This window comes from Lygodium microphyllum, chromosome 10, assembly GCF_053477565.2.
Source record: "Lygodium microphyllum isolate KBCC chromosome 10, Lygodium_microphyllum_v1.1.10, whole genome shotgun sequence".
NCBI lineage: Eukaryota > Viridiplantae > Streptophyta > Polypodiopsida > Schizaeales > Lygodiaceae > Lygodium > Lygodium microphyllum.
The window spans coordinates 57,657,164-57,665,584 of NC_141144.1; positions in this window are offsets into that span (position 1 = coordinate 57,657,164).

Genomic DNA, 8,421 nt, shown 5'->3' on the forward strand with positions numbered 1-8,421 from the left:
TCCGTAGGCGACGAAAGGGAGTTCAGAAACCTAACCTACGTGTGCAATGGCTCCAAAAAGATCCCAAGAGGCGACCGCGGGAGGCTCGACTCCGAATGTACAAGTGGACATCACCCCGACTCCACAAGTCCAGGTTCTTCCGAGTCAATTCCGCATAAGGAAATGATTAGGCGCGCTTAGCCCATAAAAAGTAATTGCATTTTTACGCTCAATATGCATACGGAAATTGGAAAGAAATACATCTCTTGAACATTAGGTAAGATTGAAATTGTCATGAATTTGAACGATTAGAAGGTTAGATGCGTGCAGTTTTGGTACCGTTTCAAGGCAATGAGTCTAAACCTAGGCAAAGAAATGGAATTTATAAGTGCATTATCTTCGTCCTAGACATGCTAGAAATAAGCGTATACTGCACATTAGGTAACATACTTCTCATAATGATTTCATAGGAAAAAGGTTAGCATCATAAGGTATCATTCGGAAAGAATTAATAGAGTACTAAAGTGTACGTATGGACTTGCAAGTAGCTTGTAAGATGGAATAAATTAACACTAGTTTTGCATGAGTTAATCGACTACTTCGTAGCTAGGAGAATGATGTGTATTGTGTAGTCGTCATGCGAAAAATGACATCGTTAAGAGCTGCATTTAGGAGTCAAAGCATAGTATTCAAAAGTATGGACTACAAGTAGTAGACATGATTAATTGGTAAATCCTAGTAGGACCTAGGGAAGTTAGCGTACAGATTAACAAACATTTTACCTTACCAAGGAAAGATAAAAGTTATCATGAACCATGTGATGCGTAAAGGCAATAAATCGCATGTTTACGCGTATTGGTGGAATTGTATCTATTGCTCTCCGTTAGATTTAGTTTATCACCTTTAGAAGGATCATCCTCGTCACAAGAAAGGTATAATTGAATTGACTAAGTAATCTGAACCACAAGGATTCGTATGGACATGATTGAATCGATATGATAGGAATCCTAAGTGTTAACTAGGGATTAGTGCAATTTGACCTAGCTTTAGACGGAAACCGTGAATCTAAAGATCCTACACACGTTCACAAATTGGCGAAACAATTAGATGTTCATGCTTGAAATGATCTAAGGTTTTATCCTAAGGATCATGACGAAACTCCGACGGAGTTGCATATTTCTAGAACCATGGACCAACATAATTAGGGATGATTTGAAGGATACCCAATAAAACCCTGTTACTCGATGGAGGTAAACTCCGTGATCGAGAAACGCTAAGCAATGGATAGAAGGATTCCGTGGAATAGATGCAATACTTGTGCACAAAGCCGCAACATTGTATAGTCTTGTGATTTGTCCACAAGAGAGTTTTTGTCATCTCTCGAAAATGAGGTTGGCAAGTTATTGAAAGAATTTAACTTACAAGAGAATGACTAATCATCCTGTTACTCACTTTTCTTGGGGATAATTTGCCAAGGAAAAGGAAAGTTAGGTATTTGAAAATGACCAGACAATAAACTGAAGCGACATGGTCGCTGGAACCTACCACAACTAAACACTAAAGTATGGGTAGGGTATGACCCTAACCCAAGAATGATCGGAATCTTGCCAAGTTGCAATTGATTCCGGAACGAATGCGGATTGCATTCGGAGGAAAGGAAGTCACTCCTTGACAGTTTGCCAGCTAAAAGACCACCGAAATTGATTGTGCTTGTAACAGTTTAGAAAGGACTGTTTGCATTGTTTGCTCAATGAACTAAAGGATGAAAATATATCTAAAGCTTCAGGTTGGTGCCTGAGAGGCAGCTTCAGTTACCCCCGACTGCCTGCCTGACCCTAACCAAGGGGGTTGTGAACCGCGCCGGGAACGTGGACCGAACCCACCGTGAGAGGTCTCTCCGTTGAGTTCTACTTGGAGCAGGAGGACGCTTGGGTGCCAGAGGGGGCTCTGGCCGTAAATCCCTCGCCTTCCCGGCCCTGCACAAGAGACTAACGTGACTCGGGATTGGATCTCGAGGCCCGCATACTAGTCTACGGGAGGAAACTTGGGATAGTAATCACAGGAAGGATTACTGGATAGCCTTCGGGCGGATTATGAAAGCGCCTACGGGCGGGAACTCCTTGTATTTCAAAGATAAAAGGATAAAATGATAATAAAGGAGTTGTTTGGCACTGTTTTCTTTATGTCCTGTGATAAGATTACGTGAAGGAACCAGTGTATAACAGGGTTAATCAAGGAAGCTGTTTGTATATGTCAAACTAATGTGGTAGGTAATTACGTAACTAAAACAAACCGAGGAAAAGTGCGGAGGATGGACCATGGGTCCATCCTATGGATGGGTGGTCCCGGTTAGCCGGGAACTTTTCTCAAGGTCTTCGACGAACAGAAGGACGATCGACGTCACCGAAACAAGTAATGAGAATGATGACTTGGAGTTATCGATTAACCGATACCCGATTCACGTTGTTTTAGGGGAACGGAATGGGACTATGCCTCTTGGCAGAGAGGTCGAGCCTTGCATTCCCTCTCGTTTCCCATTCTCCTTGAACCAAGTGCAGCATGAATCCGCTTCAGACCGGGCGTTCTGCGTAAAGTAGCTCGATCAGGTCTGACGTTAGTCGCCGTTAGTAAACGACCAAACAATTCCGTTCGATCCTAAGTGGGAAACGCCCAGGACACTTCCGCTACGTGGCAGACTCGGAAAGACCTAGATTGCAAAACCCGTAACATTCCATGGGAGTGCCGGGTGGAGTTTTCTAGACATCCTTTCCGATGGACTGCTAAGACGTGTCCTAGAGGATGATAGTGGACACGTTACAGTTGGTATCAGAGCCGACTTATAATGGAATTGTTTCCATAAGATTTCATTAGAAGTGAAGTAAAGAAATTGTTCCTGTCCAAACATTTTCTCATCTTCGATACTGTCTTGCAGAATTACGAGGCGTGGAACAAGTTTTTGGTGTTCCGGATCATGTTCATGACTGCGATGCATTCTCCGCATTATAGGCAGATAATTGAAATGATGAACATCTTGGAGCAAATTTATAACCCATCACCGCTATATATAGAGCGAAGATGGACTGGGTCCTCAGGAATCTACTACATAGCTAGCTGCCCACCGGTTCGCTTATCTACAAACCAACCTGAAGAGGATCAAGTGGTTGGAAGATTTGAAAGTCGTGAGGCTGTTCATTTTTGTGGAAGCTCACGTGAATTCGACTTTGCATATTCGAGGACGTAGAGTTGAATTAAACTCATATGTATATGAGGAAGTAACCCGTGTAATTCCGGCTGATAGAATTAAGGTATTGGGCCGCCATGGGAAGCATGGGTTCCAGCAGAAAGGATATCCTGAACTTCCAATGAATTATCGATTCTTAAAGATACATGACCCAAAACCCTACTATTACACAGTTCCTGTAGACAAATCCAATACTATGTTGTTCTCCCCAAACTAAATGTAATGATTGGATTATCATCACTCGAGATGTTGTATGAGGCTACGCCATATAAATATAAATAAGGACTTCTTTTTATCACTATCCGATTGTGCATCAGGGTTGTTGCAAAAAAGTCAAGTTGCTTCATGAGTTACGAATTAGCTGAACTAAAGATAAGCTAATGTCAATTATCATATAATAACGTTAAGAAAACTTTTACTCAGGCGCAACCCCAGGTACAGGTTCCAAATTCACCCCCTACGGCAAGTACGACTGTGATCCAGGAGAAGAAGTTCCTCCTCAAACAGATAAAGCCACCCGAGTTTGACGGGAGAGGCAGATTCGTCCAGACGGACGCTGAGATTTGGATTGAATCTATGGAGGACTACTTCGAAGCCGCTGGCACTGCACCAACCAATCAGGCCATGCTCGCCAAATTAAAACTCACCGGTGAAGCCAGACTATGGTGGAAACAATGGTGCAGGGATCAAAGGATTTCAGAGGGATCCGTTACCTGGGAGAAGTTAAAGCAAGCCGTGCAAGGGAGATATTTGCCGCCTGCATATCGTACTCAGAAAATGAATGAGTTCTATGAGCTAAAACAGTTAGGACTCACGCTTGACGCATACTACTCTAAGTTTGTCTCACTCTTGAAGTATGCGCCACGAATGGACACGACACAGCAGGTGCCCAAATTTTGCGCAGGCTTAAATCCACCTGTAAATACTCGTCTCGAATCTATGAGACCATCAGATCTTCAGGATGCACTCATTCGAGCGGCACCCATAATTCAGGAAGTGCAAGCTAAACCAAGGAGTATTAAGAATTGGTCTTATAGCGACCCAAGCGGAGGAGCATTCAGACCCCAGGTTAAGAGAGTTCAAGGCCACAATCAGGGACAAAGAAAGAAGGCAAGGACAAATAACGTCAACAACTTTGTTCCTACTCAGGGTAATGGCCGAAACATCCGATGTTTCCACTGCAATGAACTCGGTCACTTCAGAAAGCAATGCCCCAAGCTCAGCGAGGGACACCGTCAAGGTATTGGCCACGGTCAGGGAGAGACAGTTGAGATCTAGAACCTTGAGAGAATGCCTCCTCCAGTGGCAAGATTATCCCGAAGAGGATGCTACCTGGATGGATGAAAGCTCTCTCAATCTTCAATATCCCCAGTTTATCTCGAGATGAGGACATCTCGATTCTTCTAAGGGGGAGAGAATGTAATATTTCCGCGTAACCGTACCGTAAATATTAACCTTGCGCACGCCGTGTAACCCTGTGCAAAGGGTATCTCTCGCATTTAAATTATTGGCAGTATAATATGTGACCCGCGCGCGTGAAATAAGGTCCTCTACAATGGTAAATCAAAACCCGGAGTTCAAAAACCGCAAGAACCGCAAAAACACCCTCTTGGGAGGGGCAAGTTAATTAAATTAATGCAAATTTTTTTATATTTATCCCTTCCCCCAACCGATGCATGGCTGGAGGAAAGGGAGTGTGGGGGGAGGGATGGCAAAGAGAGTGTTGCATGGGGAAGATCTCCACGTGGGTGGAGACCCCCTTCCCCACCCCCAAGGCCTATAAAAACACCCCCCATCAAGGGGGTGTGCTTAGAGGAAGAGGAGAGAAGGGGAGGCTCTGTGAGAGAGGGCGGAAGCTCGTGGAGGTCGACGCCTCGTTGCCGCTGGGTCCGCCAGCCGCCATCCTGCCCCGCCACAGTCGCCGGACTGCCTCCAACCGCCGCCAGCTGCTGTAGCTGTTGCCACCAGGCCGCCATGCTGCTCTCGCTGCCGCCATCCCACCGCCATGTCGTCCACGATTTCCCCCTTTTTGCCACGTGAGCTGAAGAAGCTCATAAGCTTCTTTGGAAGCTTCTTTAGAAGCTTCCAAAAGGGGGCCTCATTAACTCCTCTTCACACGGCCCTTTTCCACCATTTGTCAAAGGAGGCCTCCATAACCCCCTTTCCCACCAACTGCCCCAAAAGGCACTTTTCCACCCTTTTCCACCCATTTCCAAAGGCCTTTCCCACCACCGTCCTGAGATACCTTTCCCACCACAATTTCGAAGAAGGTCCATTAACACCCCTTCCCGGGAATTAAAGAGGGGCTATAAGGATCCCACTAGACCGACGGAAAAGGTCCCGCGAAGTCTTTTAAGGCCTTCTCCGCAAGCGACCTACCGTAAAAGGATCTTTCGCCTACGAGGAAAGGCAGAGACCGGAAGGTTGCGTGTCAAAGCAAAACAATCCGTAGGCGACGAAAGGGAGTTCAGAAACCTAACCTACGTGTGCAATGGCTCTAAAAAGATCCCAAGAGGCGACTGCGGGAGGCTCGACTCCGAATGTACAAGTGGACATCACCCCGACTCCACAAGTCCAGGTTCTTCCGAGTTAATTCCGCATAAGGAAATGATTAGGCGCGCTTAGCCCATAAAAAGTAATTGCATTTTTACGCTCAATATGCATACGGAAATTGGAAAGAAATACATCTCTTGAACATTAGGTAAGATTGAAATTGTCATGAATTTGAATGATTAGAAGGTTAGATGCGTGCAGTTTTGGTACCGTTTCAAGGCAATGAGTCTAAACCTAGGCAAAGAAATGGAATTTATAAGTGCATTATCTTCGTCCTAGACATGCTAGAAATAAGCGTATACTGCACATTAGGTAACATACTTCTCATAATGATTTCATAGGAAAAAGGTTAGCATCATAAGGTATCATTCGGAAAGAATTAATAGAGTACTAAAGTGTACGTATGGACTTGCAAGTAGCTTGTAAGATGGAATAAATTAACACTAGTTTTGCATGAGTTAATCGACTACTTCGTAGCTAGGAGAATGATGTGTATTGTGTAGTCGTCATGCGAAAAATGACATCGTTAAGAGCTACATTTAGGAGTCAAAGCATAGTATTCAAAAGTATGGACTACAAGTAGTAGACATGATTAATTGGTAAATCCTAGTAGGACCTAGGGAAGTTAGCGTACAGATTAACAAACATTTTACCTTACCAAGGAAAGATAAAAGTTATCATGAACCATGTGATGCGTAAAGGCAATAAATCGCATGTTTACGCGTATTGGTGGAATTGTATCTATTGCTCTCCGTTAGATTTAGTTTATCACCTTTAGAAGGATCATCCTCGTCACAAGAAAGGTATAATTGAATTGACTAAGTAATCTGAACCACAAGGATTCGTATGGACATGATTGAGTCGATATGATAGGAATCCTAAGTGTTAACTAGGGATTAGTGCAATTTAACCTAGCTTTAGACGGAAACCGTGAATCTAAAGATCCTACACACGTTCACAAATTGGCGAAACAATTAGATGTTCATGCTTGAAATGATCTAAGGTTTTATCCTAAGGATCATGACGAAACTCCGACGGAGTTGCATATTTCTAGAACCATGGACCAACATAATTAGGGATGATTTGAAGGATACCCAATAAAACCCTGTTACTCGATGGAGGTAAACTCCGTGATCGAGAAACGCTAAGCAATGGATAGAAGGATTCCGTGGAATAGATGCAATACTTGTGCACAAAGCCGCAACATTGTATAGTCTTGTGATTTGTCCACAAGAGAGTTTTTGTCATCTCTCGAAAATGAGGTTGGCAAGTTATTGAAAGAATTTAACTTACAAGAGAATGACTAATCATCCTGTTACTCACTTTTCTTGGGGATAATTTGCCAAGGAAAAGGAAAGTTAGGTATTTGAAAATGACCAGACAATAAACTGAAGCGACATGGTCGCTGGAACCTACCACAACTAAACACTAAAGTATGGGTAGGGTATGACCCTAACCCAAGAATGATCGGAATCTTGCCAAGTTGCAATTGATTCCGGAACGAATGCGGATTGCATTCGGAGGAAAGGAAGTCACTCCTTGACAGTTTGCCAGCTAAAAGACCACCGAAATTGATTGTGCTTGTAACAGTTTAGAAAGGACTGTTTGCATTGTTTGCTCAATGAACTAAAGGATGAAAATATATCTAAAGCTTCAGGTTGGTGCCTGAGAGGCAGCTTCAGTTACCCCCGACTGCCTGCCTGACCCTAACCAAGGGGGTTGTGAACCGCGCCGGGAACGTGGACCGAACCCGCCGTGAGAGGTCTCTCCGTTGAGTTCTACTTGGAGCAGGAGGACGCTTGGGTGCCAGAGGGGGCTCTGGCCGTAAATCCCTCGCCTTCCCGGCCCTGCACAAGAGACTAACGTGACTCGGGATTGGATCTCGAGGCCCGCATACTAGTCTACGGGAGGAAACTTGGGATAGTAATCACAGGAAGGATTACTGGATAGCCTTCGGGCGGATTATGAAAGCGCCTACGGGCGGGAACTCCTTGTATTTCAAAGATAAAAGGATAAAATGATAATAAAGGAGTTGTTTGGCACTATTTTCTTTATGTCCTGTGATAAGATTACGTGAAGGAACCAGTGCATAACAGGGTTAATCAAGGAAGCTGTTTGTATATGTCAAACTAATGTGGTAGGTAATTACGTAACTAAAACAAACCGAGGAAAAGTGCGGAGGATGGACCATGGGTCCGTCCTATGGATGGGTGGTCCCGGTTAGCCGGGAACTTTTCTCAAGGTCTTCGACGAACAGAAGGACGATCGACGTCACTGAAACAAGTAATGAGAATGATGACTTGGAGTTATCGATTAACCGATACCCGATTCACGCTGTTTTAGGGGAACGGAATGGGACTATGCCTCTTGGCAGAGAGGTCGAGCCTTGCATTCCCTCTCGTTTCCCATTCTCCTTGAACCAAGTGCAGCATGAATCCGCTTCAGACCGGGCGTTCTGCGTAAAGTAGCTCGATCAGGTCTGACGTTAGTCGCCGTTAGTAAACGACCAAACAATTCCGTTCGATCCTAAGTGGGAAACGCCCAGGACACTTCCGCTACGTGGCAGACTCGGAAAGACCTAGATTGCAAAACCCGTAACATTCCATGGGAGTGCCGGGTGGAGTTTTCTAGACATCCTTTCCGATGGA